This window comes from Dipodomys merriami, unplaced genomic scaffold (assembly GCF_024711535.1).
Source record: "Dipodomys merriami isolate MVZ:Mamm:240054 unplaced genomic scaffold, mDipMer1.0.p SCAF_31, whole genome shotgun sequence".
In the NCBI taxonomy this organism is placed as follows: Eukaryota; Metazoa; Chordata; class Mammalia; order Rodentia; family Heteromyidae; genus Dipodomys; species Dipodomys merriami.
The window spans coordinates 5296823-5315800 of NW_027204604.1; the positions used below are offsets into that span (position 1 = coordinate 5296823).

Below are 18978 nucleotides of genomic sequence, written 5' to 3' on the forward strand. Positions count from 1 at the left end.
GGTGTGGGAGAGGCCAGGTGCTTCTGGTGCTACCTGGCAAGAGTAGCTAACCAGGACCACAGAATGATTGTCAGAAACAACTGACAGCTGCTGCTTATCCACAACGCTCAATTTCCAGGACATAGCCGCCACCAACCATTTTGCTTAAATCTTTTGAGGAGATAAATGGTCTCTAATTTGTTTTTGGCATGAACATGCTGTTCCGATCGGAAAGTTTCTGTTGTAAGAAGATGAAGATAGAGGAGAAACCGAGAGCTCTTCACGTGGGCAGCTCTGGCCACTGGTGTAGCAGGGGAGGACTCGACCCTGCAGGATGACCTCTGTAGTTCCAGAAGGATAGACCTGGCAGGGCCAGGATTGAGAGAAGCCAAACCTTATCACCAAAAACTGTGAACTTTGGAGTCTGCTTGATTCCCATCTTGCCACTCATTAGCTGTGTGACTAAAGAAATCACCTTGGGTCCCGATTTTCTTCCTCGTCTCCAAAAGGAGAACAGCAGCATGCATCTCTGCAAAGATGTTAAAGAAGGAAATGAGAAAAGCTGGGGAGATCAAGGAGAATCCTCTGCAGCACATTATACTGGGATCCTGCCCTCAGGAAGCTTCCACAGCAACCTTCCTCATGGGGAGAGGGTTTGGAGACCAAGCCATGACCTGAATACCGAGGGATTAAGTTCCTGGTTTCTGTCCACACGACTAATGAGAAATTAGAAATAATCAAAACAGTGATACATGGGCCTAGTCATGACCAACTAACTGACAGATCACATAAAATCTCAACCACAGCTTTTCTCTACCATCAGGGACAAGAGCCTAAGCCGAGAGGGGGTGGGGAACAGTGAGGGTCTCAAGGGCACAGGAAGCCCTTCCTGCCTGACTTTTGGGCAGGCAATTCGTCCGTTCTGGTGGCTGTAATCATGGAGGGCTTTCTGGAGGAGGTTCAGAGAGGGGGTGGAGCTCCTGTTTTCATCACCCTTGTACGGCTCAAAAGGGCAAAGTCGAACCCCGAATCCACCCTGAGGCGAGAGGAGCATTGACCTCAAAAACCTTTCCTAACCTAAGACCCGGTTCCTTTAAGGCAGCGAAACGTACTGAATATTGTCTCCACCGCCTCCCGCGGGCGCGTTGACGTCACCCTTCGGGGAAGCGGGTGACGTCAGCGCGTCCTCTGCGAGGGGGCGTGGCCGTGACTCAGTCCGCTGGGCGCGCACGTGAGCGTCCGCCACGCCGCTTTCTAATTTTAGGCGGGCCGTCCGCGCGGGTCGCGCGAGGTGAGGCGGGCAGGGTCGCCGGGGGGCAGGGTCCCCGAGAAGAGGGGGGGTCCCCGCCGGACCGCCGTGAGTGGAAGGCAGTGCGGCTCTCCGGCGCGGGAGCCGGGTCGGGCCTGAGGCCCGGGGTGGTCGCCGGGCTGTGCGCGGAGCCTCCGTGCGCTCTGCCGGGGATGGGGGGGGCGGTGGGAGCTGGGGGGGTGGGGGGGTGGAGGGCCGGGCGGGGCTCTGGAAAGTTCTCCGGGGGCGGGGGGCCGGATCGGAGATGAGGGAGCAGCCACGTGGAGGCGGGTAGCGGGCCGCGCCGGCGGGGCCGGGGGACAATGGAGGAGAGGCGGGCCGGCTCCGTTTTGCGTTGGGAGGGGGGAGCAGGAGCGCAGATGGCTTTGGGGGGACACAGAGGGGTCACACTGAGGTTGGCCGGGTGGGGGGTCGCGGGTCCGGCGCCGGCCCTTCCCTCGCCGACCTGCCTTGGTGGGGGAGGAGGGGGGGGCAGACCTTTCCGGTCCCATCAGCTCGGTTCCAGATTCAAAGGGGCTTAGGCACGTGGCCGAGGGGGCTCAGGGTGCCCCATCCGGGCGAGCTGCGCCCACACAGGTGTATTCATGGGGGCGCCCCCGACTCCCGGCCTTCGCGCCCCACTTGAGCACTTGGGAAGGTCTGTGGTCGGCCCCTCCTGGGGCGCGCGCCCAGCCAGGGGCCCCCACGGATGCCCTCAAGACCCAGGACAGAGCCAGGCGAGGACTAGGGTGACCTTCCAGGAACCAGATAAAAGCTAAGGTTCTGGAGAACCGGGAGTGCCAGACCATCTGGTGAAATCGACACTCGAGCTCTTTGTGGGGGGTGGGGGGTGGCGGAGGAAAAGTTCTAGAAAGAAGCCTGGTCAGCGAAAAGTGAGCTACGCTTTTGACTTCGCAGAGTGCTGTGTGTGCCGTGTCACAGTGACCTGCATTCTGTGGGTGTAGGTAGTAGCATCCTCGGGTTTTGCAAGGATTGTCTCCAGCTTGTTTATACAACGGTGTGTAAAGCCTTCGATCTTATTAGGTATTGTTGGAAAGTCCCACAAATACTACATGGTAGTATGGAAATATTGTTTTGGTAGTTTGGTCATTAAAACTTAATTCTAATCCCTTCCCCTCTTTTTATTTTTTTCCTAAAGGAATAGGAAAGTGTGAAAATCGTCTTGGAGATATATGACTGGAAAATGTAAGTGTCATTTTTTAAAATTAGCTTTATCAAAAAATACCACATTGGCCTTTGTAAATCCAAAATCTTCACATACAAACATGGAATCTGCAAGCTATTTTTATTATTTTTTTAAACAAATTAAAAAACCCATTTCCATTTCCTGGAGAATTTATTTCAATTTTTTTTTTTTAATCATTAGATGCACATAGGAAACCTGCAAGCTTTTTAAGGGTTATTTTCACTGTCTAGAACAGCCTCAAGATTAAAATACAATATTGTTTTATGTAACATACATTCAGGAGTATGCATACCATTCTGTCTTGGTCCTAATTTATTCCAATTGTAACCTCTGCCTATTTTGAAAGGGTCCTAAGTTGAACAGAGGTGATGATGAATAATTTAGCTAATTTCCATTTCTGTGGATTAGTATTGTGTGAATATACCATATGCAAAAACCTTAAAAGTATTCATGTTCAGAAATTAAGATTCATATTCCCCAATGGCAATTTTTCTCTAAAAATATCTTTGAATCATTACCTGTATCCTACTGGTAGCCTATTAGCGTTTCTGCAAAGCCTTTCCCTCCCACCAGGTGTTACCTGCTCTTTTTGAACATGTTACAGGTTACTCTTGGGAGTATTAGCACAGCTTTGTTTTTGTATATCTCACATCTAGAATAGCTCTGGCATGTATTAAGAGCTTTTAATTTGGACAGTGTTTTGTTCCCATGAATAAAAGTGGATTCCTGAAACCAGATTAAACATTTTAAGTGGAAAGGATGAGTTTAATAGTTGAAGTCTTGTGCTATTGACCTTTATTGCTGGTCTAGGGGCAAAAGTTCTTTTTTTTTCCCACACCTTCCCAGCATTTCCAACATGCCCATCAGTGAAGAGGGAAGAGGAAAATCTAAAGAGAATAGTGTAATTTTAGATTCAAGATAATGGAATTTTGTTTAGCACTCTGGGCCTACATTGAAGCTTAAGGATAACCACTTCCTTGGAAGTAAAACAAAGTAATTATCCTCTTTCTTGGAAGTTAAAGAGGGGGATCTTTTCAGCTTTAGCCAGAAATCTAAGGGGACTGTAATTTTATGAAATTTAAGAAAACTCAGTTTTTATAGAAAGCTAATGACAGCAAAATGTTTCTATCTGGATTGAATTTTGAAAATAAATAGTATGTTACAGTGAATGTATTTTCTGGCATTACTTAATACCTCTGCAAAATCATAAATCAGGAAACTTCTATTTTTGGTCCACTCTTAATTATGTCAAGAAAGTAGTGATGGGGCTGGGAAGGTGGCTCAGTGGTAGAGCTCTTGGCCTTGCATGCCTGAGGCCCTGGGTTCGACTCCCTCAGCACCACATAAGCAAAAAGAAAAAAGCTGGAAGTGGCGCTGTGGCTCAAGTGGTAAAGCACTTGTCTTGAGCTGAAGCCCAGAGTTCAGGCCCCATGACCGGATCCCCCCCCGCCCCCCCCCCCAAAAAAAAAGAAAGAAAGAAAGTAGTGATGTGTGTTTGGAAGATCTTTAATAGATTTTTGGTTTGGTTTGGTTTTTTGCCACCTTATTCATCTCCCATTCACAATACAGACCAGGCACAGCTTGGGCTGAGGTATATATGGAGTGGGTTTGGTCTGCCTCTTCTTTTTATATAGTCAGTGTAAGAACACAGCCTGTGGAAGCACCAGGAGGACAGATCTTTAATATTCTCCCTAGAAACAGAACCAGTAAAATAGGTATATTGTAGGGGTATTTGTTTGTTTGTTTTTTTTTTTAAGCAGTCCTGGGGCTTGAACTCAAGGCCCAGGCACTATCCATGAGCTTCTTTTACTCAAGGCTAGCACTCTACACTTGAGCCACAGTACCTCTTCTGCCTTTTTCTGTTTATGTGATACTGAGGAATCGAACCTAGGGCTTCATGCATGCTAGGCAAGCACTTCACCATTAAGCCACATTCCCAGCCCTATATGATGTTTTAATAAGGAACTGACATGCATTTTTGGAAGCTAGCACGTTGAGTTGTCAAATTGGAAACTTACATAGTGCTCGTGGTATAGTTGTGTTCTGAGTTGAAAGATGAGAAAAGGCTAGTCTCAGTTCAAAGTCATGCAAGGGAGAATTTCACCATGAGGATGGTTGATCTTTTTGTTTTATCCAAAATCACCATCACGGAAATTAATGATATGTTTGGGGATGATTTTTTCATAAATTTGGTACATGAAAGTAAATGGAGGTTTGACCCACACGGTAAAGTGCCCACTAGTCTTGAGTGAACAAGCTAAGAGAGAGATAGCTCTAGCAAGAGGCCCAGCATTCAAGCCCTTCACACAAAACGAACCGATTTCCAGTTCCCTCTTACTCCTTAGGGTAGAGAAAGATTTAATTACAGGACACAAGGCTGCCATTAGACCATTTCAGCTGGTCTTTGCCATCTTAGAATTGTATCATCCCTCTCTGATTTTAGGATTCACAATGTAATTTCCCCTCTCTTCCAGTCTTGAACTCTGACCTTGGGCTTGTTCTGCTTGCTTTGCTTGTGGCTACCTCCCTACTCACTTAAGCCATGCCTCTTGCCTGGCTTTTTGCTGGTGAATTATTTTCTCTTGAGCATCAGCTTCCATATTCATAATATAAAATGAAACAATGTATTCATGTAGAGAACTGCTGTAAGGAAGAATTTGAGATTAAAATAATTGACAGTTTCTTGCTTGTAACAAGTGCTTTTGGTGTTAAATTAGGATTAATTGCTTACCACTTGTTTTACAGAACTGGAGCTTTACAAGGAGATGTAGTACCCACCTTAAAAAAAGATTTTTGGTTTTCTTTTTGCCCAAAGCCCAATCAAAAAAAAAATCTCTGTATAATGCCTTTTATAGGATGAATTTTGTATGATTTGAAAGAGCAACAGGAACATTTATTTGGTATACTATGGAAGCACAGTGGGTTATATTCCTACCAGCAGATTTGATCTCTGTTTATATCCAGACACTTTCATTGCTATTCTTCCTGATTTAGAGTTGAAAGCACAGACTCCCTCTAAAGTCAGACCTTTCACTTTCTCACAGAAGGGGATCCATGCGAGCTTATTTCACATCATTGTATTTTTCTCCTCTCCAGTCTAATCAATTTTTCTATCATTCTCAGACATTCTAGTATATATTGAATACAATTTGATATGTAAGTTTTACCCAACTTCTGATGATCTGACTTAAAATGATGTGAAAGTGTTAAGAGTTCAGTATGTTCACCTACAAGACAGCAGATACAGCTTTGACCTGTAACACGACAGCTGGCAAGCTGTGTGTTCCATGAAGTTATCCATCAGCAAACCACATCATTAGTACCAAGGACCATGGGTCTATCCAGATGAATGTGGCTGAGGTCAACAAGATCCCAGGCAGGTTCAGTGGCCAATTTAAAACATATGCTATCTGAGATGCTATTCGCAGGTTGGTGAGTCAGATGACTCCATTCTCCAGATGACTCCATTTTCTAATTGACCAAGGCTGATGGCACTGTCTGAACTTCTGACCATTGGATATGGGGGTATAAAATATTTGTCATAAGTAAACAGAAGCAAAAAACTTTGGAAATTACTGTATTTAGATGTTTTTTGTTTGTGCTGGTATTGAGGCTTGAACTCAGGGCCTGGGAGCTGTCCCTTAAGTTTTTGCTAAAGATTAGCACTCTACTACATGAGTCACAGCCTCACTTGGAGCTTTTAGGTGTTACTTGGAGATAAGAGTCTCTTAGACTTTTCTACTGGGAGAGAAAATCTGGCTTTAAACTTGACTGAGTAGTTAGGGTTTGAGGCATGAAGGAAGCACTGGCACCTGGCTGTATTTAGATTTTTTGTTTTTATTTTTATTTTTTCTTGTCAGTTGTGGAGCTTGAACTCATGGTCTGGACACTGTCTCTGATCTCTTTTGCTCAAAGCTAGTTGTCTACCACTTTGGACCAAAGTTCCACTTCTGGTTTTCTGGTGGTTACAGAATCTCACAGGCTTTCCAGCTTGGACTGGCTTTGAACCACTATCTTCAGATCTCAACCTCCTGAGTAGCTAGGATTACAAGCATGTGCCACTGGCATGTGGCTTGTACTTAGAATTTTGATCTAATGGTATGCTACCCAGACAAGACTTGCAATATTGAGTGACAGGAAAGAGTCAAAGCTTCTTGTGAAATGTGTGCTCATATGGATAGTCAACACTTGATAGTATACTGTGTTGGTATGATGTTTGGTAGATAAGGTATATTAAACTTTTTTTTTGGCAGTACTGTGGTTTGAATTTGCAACCTCTGAGTAACACCTCCAACTCTAAAACACATTTTTTGATTTGACAAAACTTTCAACTTAAAATAAATTCACCAGATATAACACTGTTACAAGTCAAGAAGTATTTGTATTTTAAAAACCTTCTGAAAGTTCTCCCCAGGCTTTAGATCTTCCCTACTCACAAATGTTCTCCTGTCTCAGTATCTCTCTCTTTTTTTTTTTTTTGGCTGGTCATGGGGCTTGAACTCTGGGCCTGGGCACTGTCCCTCAGCTCTTCAGTTCACGGTGAGCGCTCTACCACTTGAACCACTGAGCCACTTTGGTTTTCTGGTGGTCTATTGGAGATAAGAGTCTCACGGACTTTTCTGCCTGGGCTGTCTTTGAACCGTGATCCTCAGATCTCAGCCTCCTGAGTAGCTAGGATTACAGGTGTGAGCCATCAGCACCCAGCTCAGTATCACTTTATAGTTAATCTTCCCAGGAGTTTTGAGTGCCTTCTTCATCACCTTATGTACTTATTTCCTCAGACCACTCCAAATGATCTTTGTCCCCATCACTTTCTGAATTGCTGTCCATGGCTACTCAGTGTTGCCCTAGTAGTTATTTGTTTTGTTTTGAGACTGTTTCACTCTATAACCCAGGCTCTGGTGTCCTGCCTTGACCTCCCTTATGCTGGGATTACAGGTATATGTCATCAAACCAGGGAAGGACTTCTTAAAAAATTATGTTTCTATCTTTAAGTAATTTACAAAGGATTTGCAAGTAAAATGAATCTTGATCATCTTCCCTACCAGGCCAGGGCTTACTCTTGGACTCTTTAAATGTTCTTAGACATTGTTTGGACTTGTCTTCTATTGCTCAGACTACTTTATCTAGTCATGTGCTATAAGTGCCAGTACTACATTTATAATCTCCAAATTTAAATCTCCAGATTGTTCTTCTGAACTTCAGACTTTTCTATATGGCATCATATCCCACTACCAGATATTTAGTAAGCATCTCAAACTTTTGGCCCCACCCCAAGCCTTCTACCCTATAGTCAAGCTTAATAATTAGTAGTATTCACTGGTTCCTTGGAGTAAAAACAGAAGGATCTTTTGGGTTAAATTCCTTTTCTCTCACACCTTGTATCTTATTAGAAAGCCATATGCAAAGTTCTGTCTTTTATCATTATCACCACTGTTGACTTCCCAACCCAAGACAACAGGATCTCTGCTGTAGATGTCAGTACTAACTTGCTGCCAGTTTTGGAAAACAGTTGTAAGTTCTTTAGCATCTAGACAGAGACTTTTTTGTTTAAGGTTCTGTTTTCCATTGTGTTAAGGATAATACTAAGTCCTTATCCCACAAGTCCTTAAAAGCCTCTTTTTCTGACCTCCTGTGGACTTTGGTCCTTCTTTACTGTGTTCTAACCACATTATCTTGTTCTTCTAACACAAAGCTAAGAAGCTTTACAGCTCCTTTGTACTTTTTCCTTTGCCTGGAATGCTCTTCTCACATACATACACACACACACATACATATAAAACATATATTATTAAACATGCATTCAAGATTCAGCTAAAAAAGGCCAGGTGGATGCTTGCCTAGCATGCATGAAGCCCTCAGTTTGATTCCTCAGTACCACATAAACAGAAAAAGACTGAAGTGGAGCTGTGGCTCAAGTGGTAGAGTGCTAGCCTTGAGCAAAAGAAGCTCAGGGTCAGTGCCCAGCCCCTGAGTTCAAGCCCCAGGACTGGCCCCCCAAAAAAAATTAAGCAAGAAGAGAAATCTCAAACAGAATTTTCCTGTGTATCACCTTCTGACAAAATATGCATATAAAAAAATTAGTATATTTAGCTCACAGTTCTGAAGGTTTCAGGGCCTGATGCCCACATTGGCACAGCTTGGCGAGGCTCCTCATGATGGTTGTCAGTGGTGTCAGCATAAGTAGTGGAAAGAGCTGGGCGCTGGTGGCTCACGCCTTTAATCCTAGCTACTCAGGAGGTTGAGCACTGAGGATCACAGTTTAAAACCAGCCCAGGCAGGAATGTCCATGAGCCTCTGATCTCATTAACCATGACCAGTAAACCAGAAGTGGCGCTGTGGCTCAAGTGTAGAGTGCTAGCCTTGAGCTGAAGAGCACAGGGCAGCACCCACGCCCAGAGTTCAAGCCCCATGACTGACAAAAAGAAATAGAAGGAAATCACAAGGTTGGTCATGAAGAAGAGACTAAGTTAGGGCCAGGTTCAGGCTTTTATAACCTCCAAATTAAGTAGGATTGTAGGAGAAATACCTTAATCTCTTTTGAGGGTTGCACCCTCAAATCACCTACTAGCTCCTCCCCATCTTTTGAAAACTTGGTTTCCACATTACCACATTGAGAACTGAACCTCCCAACACATAGACAGAACTGTAAACTGTATCCAGATCTGTTTCTTGCCTTCATAGCTTGCATCACTACCTGATATTTTTACCTCTTCTCCCCTCTCCCTTCCTTCTTCCCCTTTCTTCTATATAATCACAAGGAGAGCATGGTCTTTGCCTTTTCCCCCTGCTGTGGAATGATGCCTGCTTCGTAACTGTGGGTTCATAAATCAGCGATTAAGAAAGAACAGGTCTAGCTGGGCGCAAGTGGCTCACATCTGTAATCCTAGCTACTGATCAGGCTGAGATCTGAGGATCTGCATTTGAAGCCAGCCTGGGCAGGGAAGTCCATGATACTCTTAATCCCCAGTTAGCTACCAGAAATGCTGGTAGTGGAGCTGTAGCTCAAGTGGTAAAGTGCTAGCCTTGGGCAGCACCCAGGCTCTGAATTCTAGCCACAAGACTGGCACCACCACCACCCCCCTCAAAAAAAAAAGAACAGGCCTAAAGAGAGTAGAATCAGAATCTATTTTAAAAAAAAAAAACAAACTTTTACTGTTCTAGATAATTCAAAGTCATAGGTAATTTCTCTGATGAAATGGGATGATAAAAAAACCATGACCACATTTTATTTGCTTTTTTTTCCTTTTCTTCTTACCCCCCACTCCCCGTCCTCCATCATGGGGCTTGAACTCGGCCTGGGCGCTGTCCCTCAGCTCTTCAGCTCAAGGCAAGTGCTCTACCACTTGAGACACAGTACCACTTCTGGTTTTCTGGTGGTGGTTAATTGGAGATCAGAGTCTCATGGACTTTTCTGCCTGGGCTGGCTTTGAACCGTGATCCTCAGATCTCAGGCTCCTGAGTAGTTAGGATTACAGATGTGAGCCACCATCTCCCAGCTTCTGTTTAGTTTTTGAGATAGGTTCCTATGTATCCCAGGCTGGCCTTTAACTCACAATCCTGTTGCCTTAGCCTCCTTAGTACTAGCATTATAGGCAAACACCACTATGACCAGCCAAGAGCATGTTTTAGAATTAGTAAGAAGACCTTTACCATGGTTTGTAAAGACCTTTACCATGGTTTGTAAAAAGCCTACAAAACCATTTTGGTATTTGACAGGACAGACTCACATGTTAGCTGTCTGCAGCCCCTCCCCCCTTTATGATAGTATATAGATTTATTCATTCACAGTTCTGAGGCCCAGAAATACAAATTTTCAAAGTTTGCAAATGTTTTTTAGAAGGTTGAGAAGGAGCCATCCTTCCTTGTTTCAGCTGGTCCAAGTGTTCCTTGGCCTCAGATGACACTAAACTCTTAATTGCTGCTTCCCACTTGGCATGTCCACCTCTTCCCACATAAAAAAAGGACACTTAGTATTTAAGACACAGATTATTCAGGATGGTCTCATGAGATTGTTAAGTTACTTGCCTCTGTGAAGGCTCTAAGGTTGTTACATTTATAGGTTCCAGGGAATAGAATGCCAAAGAACCTTTCAGAGGGCCATCGTTGAACCCCCTCCAGAACCCCATATGTGATGTATCCCACATTGCTACTTGGATCTCTCTTTCTTTTTTGTACTTGATTACTTTTTTGCAACCATACTAGTTTCCCTGAATTTGAATATACCAGATCCTTGTGAATTTGATCCTTTGTACTAGCTTTTCCCTCTGCTTGTTACCTCCTTCTTGGATAACATGAATGATTCTTTTCTTTTTTTGGGGGGGGGGGCATCCAGTCATGGGGCCTGAACTCTGGGCCTGGGCGCTGTCCCTCAGCTCTTCAGCTCAAGGCTAGTGCTCTACCACTTGAGCCACAGCGCCACTTCCGGCTTTTTTTTCTTTTTGCTTATGTGGTGCTGAGGAATCGAACCCAGGGCCTCGTGCATGCAAGGCAAGTGCTGTACCACTGAGCCACCTTCCCAGCCCCTGAATTATTCTTTTCATGTTACATTCTTGTTAGGTCTCTCCTATTATACTCAGAAGTAAAGAGCTCATTTTCTTGCTCACTTTGTTTTTAGTGTCCCCCCTTTGGTTGAAAGAGCAGTTTCATGTTCTGTTGCTTAGGTGCTAGGATGGCTTGAATATCCAGACATATGGCTGGCAGCAGTTGATTTGGGGATTAGAGATGGGATCTCATGAAAGTGAATTCAGTGCACGACTTCTGTATTGTATTGATTGATATTATGTATGCCTCATGAGTTTTACTTAAAAATAATCAAATGGCCCTTGGTAGAAAAAAAAAGTTCTTTACCCCATTTTTTTCAAGATGAATGTAGGAGTACAATTCATTCTAGATTGCATTTGGAGATTGAAAAACCAAAGAAAAGGATTGGGATGCTATAGGATGATACTGTGCTTGCCTGATAACTAACTGGCTGTTGCTTCTCAGTGCCATGAATAAGGTTTTCTTGTGTGATTATATATTTGAAATTAGTCTTATCCTAGAGGTGGTTGGGGGTGGTGCTCCCATGTTTCATGTTTGTTTTGGTTCCTCACCATAACCCTCCCGAGCCCCCATCTCTTCTGTTGTACTCCTAGGAAAGGATATTATGATGGCAGTATCTGGATTTATTTCCTCCATGACAGGGGTTGAAGTACTCTAGTCACTAGATCTGTCTCTATGATTAGGCTTTGTTGAGTCTACCTTTCCCCAAAGCAATGTTTCTCAATCTAACCTTTTTCAGACCTGGTGATAGGAAGGTTTTTCTAACTGTTCCCTATTTTAAACTGAGTTGGTTGACCTTATCTCAACCATCACATTTGTAGTCACTTAGATAATTTAAATCCTATTTTGTCAGTTTATAGTTTAAAGAGTTAGAGACTTTGCAGCAATAAAAAACATTTTCATGTCTTGTTTTGAAACTAATAGTGAAATTTACCTGATTAGAAAACTCAAAGAGGCATGATGGTGTAGTAGAGGTGCTCAGCACTGATGCTTCTTTACCATATAGAACCTGAGCAACAGGTGTCCAGTTCCACAGTGGGGAGTAGATGAGCACTGGAATTTAACAAAGGAATGGAGACCTGGTTAGGTCTACAGGCTTTTGATGGTAGAATAGTACAAGAAACAGTGTTCTCGCACCCTAATCAGCATGGACACATCTGGGGTAGGCAAGGATATAGGTGAATGAAAGTACTGTTCTATTTCCCCCAGAACTTTGTGAGAGAGCTCAGAGAAGTGACTTTGGCGTAAACACACTAGGAGTTTATGCTGTAGGAAACATGGACTGCAATTCTAAAATCAGCCCTTTGGGGAACTTACTATGAGTTGAGGGTTGAATAGTTGGGTAGTTTTGTACAGAACTGAGCCTGAAGCAACATTAGGGTGGCAGATAACATGTATTCTCTTACCTCCTCCCAGCCCATATGATTGTAATTTAGTTTGCATTGCCATACTACTGAAGCATGCAGCCTAAAAACTGGAGTGGCAGTTTGGTGTACTCTAGCCCATTCTAGTATACAAAGGGCTGAAAGAAATTTTCATATAGCAAGCAGCACAACAAGGGTGGGGAGAAAGGAGGATCTTTAGCAGTATTGCTCTGTTCATGGGGTATACAGCTAAGGTAGATCCAAAGAGAAGCTTTTTGCCTTTTTTTTTTTTTTTTTTTTGGTGGGGGGTCCAGTCGTGAGGCCTGAACTCTGGGCCTGGGTGCTGTCACTCAGCTCTTCAGCTCAAGACGAGTGCTCTATCACTTGAGCCACAGTGCCACTTCTGGCTTTTCTTTTTGCTTATGTGGTGCTGAGGAATCGAACCCAGGGCCTCATGCATGCGGCAAGCGCTCTACCACCTTCCCAGGCCCCCAAAGAGAAGCTTTGATTGGTGTAGGTTCTGATCTTCTGACTGGCTCCCTCATCAAGAGTGAAAATGAATTTTTTTGCCTACTTAATTTTTTTCCTCTTTATATTTTTATTTTTTTTCTCCTAGTTTTAAACTTCCCCTTTTGTTATGTTTGATGCTATTGGCAGTTTTCATTCTTTGTTTTTTGTTCTTTTACAGTGCTGCGGATCAAGCCCAGGCAGTTGTACAAATTGGTCAGGTGCTCAGCCACTGAGCTTCATACTCCCAGCTGAACGAAACTCCAATTCCAGCTGTCATCAAGACCTGCTCAAACATTGGCAGATATTTGAACTTGAGGCATAGGGAAACAAAAGTTCCTGAACAGTGACCACTGCCCAGGTTGGGACAGCTAAGATGGAATTTTAAGCCCCAAAGTAATAACTGTTGTGTGAACTGTACCTACCAAGGGTGCTCTGCTTGCTCATCTCTATTCCATCGCTGGTCACACATTGCTCTCAAGACTGGATGTGTCACTGAGAGGGGAAGCTGTGATCCCAGCTCCCACAAGCCACTACGGGAGTGATTGAGAGCTTTGTGCCCATCACAATTAAAATAGCCAGTATCAGATTGACTTAGCCAGTATTATCAGTTTCTGTGGAAACCAATCACCTGATTCCGTTTTTTTATTTTTCTTATAACCACAGTGCATAATTGGTAGATTATATCCTCTTGAAAGATCTACAGATAGTCCCTCAGACTTTAGTAGGGTAGATTCATTGTGTCCAATGAATTGCATTCAATGAAGCCATAGGGAGATTTCACCTAGAGTAACATTGGAAAGAAGCTGAGCATTATTGGGCAGGGGGGCAGGAGGAGAGCTGGTTCCTTAAAGCAGGTTAAGAGAAAGCCATTTATTATATAAAAGTAGAAGAAGTATCCAACCCAAAATACGAAGATGTCTAAACGTAGAAGTACCAGAAATAAGAAAAAAAATGGTAATGGGACATCTAAAATTTCTAATTCTCTGGTAACTCATTCCAAAGATTCTAGAGCGAATGAAATGCAAAACGAAGAAATATGGACTTCTTTCAAGAGGGACTTGCTAGAGAGTCTGAGAGAAACGATAAATGAACATACGAAGACATGCTGTGAAGCTATTCGTGAAGCAGGTGAACAGATAAAAGACAGTATAATAAACAGAAAAGACTGTATAATCAGCAGTTGTGGAGACTTTTTAATAAGCAGTTGTGAAGACTTGAAGACAGTACAAGATTTGAAAGGGGATGTAAGAGAAATCTCAGAAATGACACAAAAGATGACAGGATCAGTAGAAAGCCTCAGTAAGAGAGTAGGCCAAACAGAAGAAAGAGTAACAGATCTCGAAGATAGGACTTTTAAACTATTAGTGTCAGAGAGAAATATACAAAGAAAATTAAAAGAGGGTGAAGAAAAACTACAAATTCTTGGGGATTCAATAAAAAGATCAAACATCCGTCTCATTGGCATACCTGAAGGAGAAGAGCTAAGGGTTGGAAGCCTAGCACAACTATTCAAGGAAATAATATCAGAAAATTTTCCAGATCTTGGGGAAAACATGGATATCCATGTACAGAATGCATTTAGAGCCTCAAGTAGATCAGACCAGATAAATACTTGTCCAAGACATATCATAATTACATTATCAAGAGTAACGGACAAAGAAAGAATTCTAAAATCTGCAAGAGAAAAGCACCAGGTAACATTTAAAGGTAAACGCATTAGATTAACAGCAGATTTCTCAGAAGGAACTCTAAATGCCAGAAGGGCATGGAATGATGTGCTCCAGGTTCTCAAAGAAAATAACTGCCAACCAAGATTAATATACCCGGCAAAGTTGTCTTTCACATTTGAAGGAGAAATAAAGACGTTTAGAGATAAAAATGAGCTAAGGAAATGTATGACCACTAACCCAACGTTACGAAATATGCTTGAGGGAATTCTTCACTCAGAAGAAAAAGAATGGTCAGCATTATAGAACGTCAGAGATAAGAGGGATGAATTAACAAAACACCTTTGGAAAAATCAGTAATGAAACAAATGCACATCTTTCAGTATTAACCGAATGTAAATAATCTTAATTCTCCAACGAAAATATCTAGACTAGCTGAATGAGGACCCAATATATAGCCTACTCGAAACTTTCTTGGCAAAGGTATACATGAAGACACAAAAAATTCTTCACAATATCACTAATTATTAAGAGAACAATTTGTTATAAGGAATAAATTTATGTGTGCCAGGTGTGGACATGTTCAATTTTATATAAATTATGATAGGCCATGAGTAAGAGATGAAGCAGAAATTCAAGCATTATTGAGACAATTGGATGTCTATATGTAGCAAATTGAAACTAGAAACTTACCTCCCTGTACAGAACAAAATGGATCAGAGACCTACTTGTAGTTGATACTTGGAATTGTTTCCCAGATAAGAACCCAAGAGCACAGGAAACAAGAAGACGATGAAGAGAAATGATTAGGGGAAATCTTTGCTATTTATATGGCATAATGCCATATGAATAAAACAAAAATCAAAAGATGTACGAATAGATCTTAAAAGAAGAAAATGGCCAGTTTAAGAAAAATTTCTCAGCCATCAGAATTGCAAATAAGAAGTACAGTAAGATTCAAATTCAAGCTACTGTTAAAAAAAGGGGCGGTGTTGGGAGGTGGCTCAGTGGTAGAGGGCTTGCCTTGCAAGCATGAGGCCCTGGGTTTGATTCCTCAGCACCATATAAGCAGAAAAAGACAGAAGTGGTGCTGTAGCTCAAGTGGTAGCACTAGCCTTGAGCTGAAGATCTAAGGGACAGTGCCCAGGCCCCAGAGTTCAAGCCCCATGACCGACCAAAAAAAGGTGGGGGTAGGGGGCAAGACTGGAGAAAATGGACTTCTGCCTACTGTTAGTACTGCCACTGTGCAACACAAAAAATGGAGGTTCCATTCCAAGATATATATCAGCAAATGTCAGCATATAAGATAAATGCATGCCCATGACAGTATTTCACAATAGTGAATTAGCCTGAGTGTCAACAGAATAGATTTTAAAATGGTCTAAACGCAATGGAGCTTTAATGGAGGAGGAAAATCCTGTCATTTGCAGGAAAATAGAACCACAGACTAAGTCAAGCACTGCTTGTTTTCCTTCATCCATGATTCTCCTATAATACTATCTACTTGGAAGACAGGGATGATGACAGTTTAAAGGCAATGTAGGCCAAAAGTTTCCAAGAGTCAGCCAATGAAAAGCTGGACAAGATGGATCACACCTGTCACTTCAGCTGTGTGAGAAGTATAGATAGGGTTGTCTGGGTGTGCCCCCACGGGAAAGTCTAGAGGCACCTGATAGAACAGCTAACCTGCCCATGCACAAGACCTGAATTTAAAAAAACAAACGCCCTGAAAGTAGAATGACTATTAAGAACTTGGAAGGTGACTAGGAAGGGGGGATATATGGAGGGAGGTTTAGATGGGTGGGTGAACATGGTAAATGCATGCTCTGCTCTGTTTGTCTATGGAAATGCCACTGCATCTCATTTTTTAATAAAACTGAAATTTAACAACATGGAGTATGTCAATGCCATTTAGTACAATATACAATGCCCTGCGTTTTGAGATTGTAAGCAAGTGAGACTACTTGTTATTCTTTGAAATGGTAGTTTTGTGTGTGTTTTTGTGCATGTGCTAGTTCTGGAACTTGAACTCGGCTTGAGTTTCACAGGCTTTCCTGTCTGGGCTGGCTTCAAACCTTGATCCACAGTTATTTCAGTCTCCTTAGTAGCTAGGATTACAGGTGTGAACACCTCACTAGTTCTGCTTTTTGTCCTTGGAATTAAAGTTACTTTTTAGAGAATTAAACTGGGTAAAACATTTATACTTAGAGCATAGGTAGAGATGGCTGGAATCATACTGTAGGATCAGAAATTAGTATTCACATGCTAAATTTTCTCAAGAAAGAATAAATACCACCTATACTAGGGAAATTGAGAAAGGAATAAGCACAGAGTACTAGCAGTAGTAATGTTTGACAAGTGAGAAACCATTTTGTCCTATAAAATCTACAAAAAGAAAAATAGGGAATTACCAAGATAAATGTGTTTTTGTGAGTTAAAATGAATGCAAAGATAAATGTGTTTTTTTAATTAAAATGTGAATGCAAAGAGGAAGTGGGCAATGGTGGCTCATACCTGTAATCCTAGCTACTCAAGAGGCTCAGTTTTTATTCGGATGCCAGCCTGGACAGGAAAGACTCATTTCCAATTAATACAAAAACAAAACCAGAAGTGGAACTGTGGCTGAAGTGGTAGAGCTCTAGCCTTGAGTAAAAGCTCAGGGATGGCACCCAGGCCAAAAGTTCAAGCCCCAGAACACTCAAAAAATACGAAGGCAAATGCATGTTTTCATACTGTGTCAATTGGACATAGCATAATAAAGTTTAGCAAAGTGATACAAAGTATTTTGCTCATCCTGATTTCCTAAACTTTAGCTAAGTAATCTGGTAGTATGGTATTGGAGCAGCTAAAGGGAGAACATCTATTTTTTCGTGGCAATTGTTAAAAGAATTTTTTATTGGCCCAGTGGTGGAGTCAACTGTTTAACTATGATGCCCTGAATTCAAACCCCAGTACTGCCACACAGTTTTATTGCCCACCCAAATTATGACCAGTATGAAACAACTTCAAAAATTTCTCAGCCATAGGGGAGAAATTAAATACTAGATGTTTTTAGAAAAATTCAAGTACAATGTTAAAATGTTTTCTAAAATTCAGCCATTCAGCCAGGCACTCACCTATAATCCTAGCTACTCAAGCAACAGATCTCAGGATCATGGTTTAAAAACAGCCTAGGCAGGAAAGTCCATGCGACTTAAAATTGGAAATGGGGAACTATGGCTAAAATTGGTAGAACACCAGCCTTGAGCAAAAAAGCTCAGGAACCATGAGTTCAATCCCCACAACTGACAAAAAAATTTTTCTACAATGCAGTTAACCTTACATAATCTAGTAACACCAAATCTTGCTTGTTGTACTTGTCTTTCCTCAACCAAATTTCTCCTTTGAACTTAATCCTTTTTAGCTGGGTGCTGGTGGTTCATACCTGTAATGCTGCTTACTCAGAAGTCGTAGGTATGAGGGTAGTTGAAAGGTTTAGAAAAGTATGAGACACCTCCAAACCATCAAAAAGCCGAAGTGGAAATGTGGCTTAATTAGCAGAGTGCCAGTCATATGTGAAAGAGCTAAGGGATAGTGCCCAGGCCCTGAGTTCAAACTCCAGTAACAGCACTTGCAATTTACAAGTGAAAAATGTGTTTAAACTATTCAACATTTGTGTGTGTGCTAAATTGTAGAAATAAGCAGAAAAGCTGGAGGTATGGCTCAAGCCGAGGCCCCGAGTTCAAATATCAGTGCCACAAAAAAGTTGTTTGGGGGAGCTAATTAAGAATACAAAAGTAGCCAGGTGCTGGTGGCTTACACCTGTAATCCTAGCTACTCAGGAGGTTGAGATCTGAAAAATAAAAGTTTGAAGCCAGCCTGCGCAGAAAAGTTAATGAAACTTGCATATTATCTAAAAGCTGGAAGTGGAGTTCTTTCTCAAGTGGTAGAAAACTAGCCTTAAGCACAAAAGCTCAGTGACAGTGCTCAGGCCCTGAGTTCAAGCCCCAGAACTGGCACACTGGCGCACACACACACACACACACAAAGCCAGTGCTTTTTACTGAAAGCTTACTGCAATACCATCATCTAAGTGCTTTGATAGTGCTGAGAGATAATCCTACAAGCATTTACTGATTGTTACCACCATGAAAATCATACCACCAAAGACTTCATTGATAAATTGGTCTTTCTAAAAGTATCATTTCATGAGAAAAAGTCCAGCACAAAAAGATCCAAGAAGCCTTTTAGTCACAGCAAGGTCAAACCACATTGGGATTCAATGTTCTTTCATAAAGGAAAAAGGACATTTTCAAGCCCTCCAAGTTTAAATGCTGTAACAAAGCACTGCTGACCAATTTGCTGAACTGAGAACACAAGCAACCACTTATTAAAACTAAAAAATAGTTTCAGTCTAAAGATACGTGGATGATTGCTAGC

At 42.2% G+C, this 18978-nt stretch overlaps 1 long non-coding RNA gene and 1 other non-coding gene across 2 annotated transcripts; one reads left to right on the top strand and one right to left on the bottom strand.

Annotated features, from left to right (window-relative positions):
- Window positions 1–1187: 1187 nt before the first annotated feature.
- On the top strand, window positions 1188–16449 carry LOC138841064 (uncharacterized). The gene is made up of 3 exons (XR_011376311.1): window positions 1188–1270; window positions 2427–2473; window positions 13071–16449. It is a non-coding gene; the product is annotated as an uncharacterized lncRNA (long non-coding RNA).
- Window positions 4018–4147, bottom strand: LOC138841246 (small nucleolar RNA SNORA51). Its single transcript, XR_011376358.1, has one exon. It is a non-coding gene; the product is annotated as a small nucleolar RNA SNORA51 (small nucleolar RNA).
- Window positions 16450–18978: the final 2529 nt, after the last annotated feature.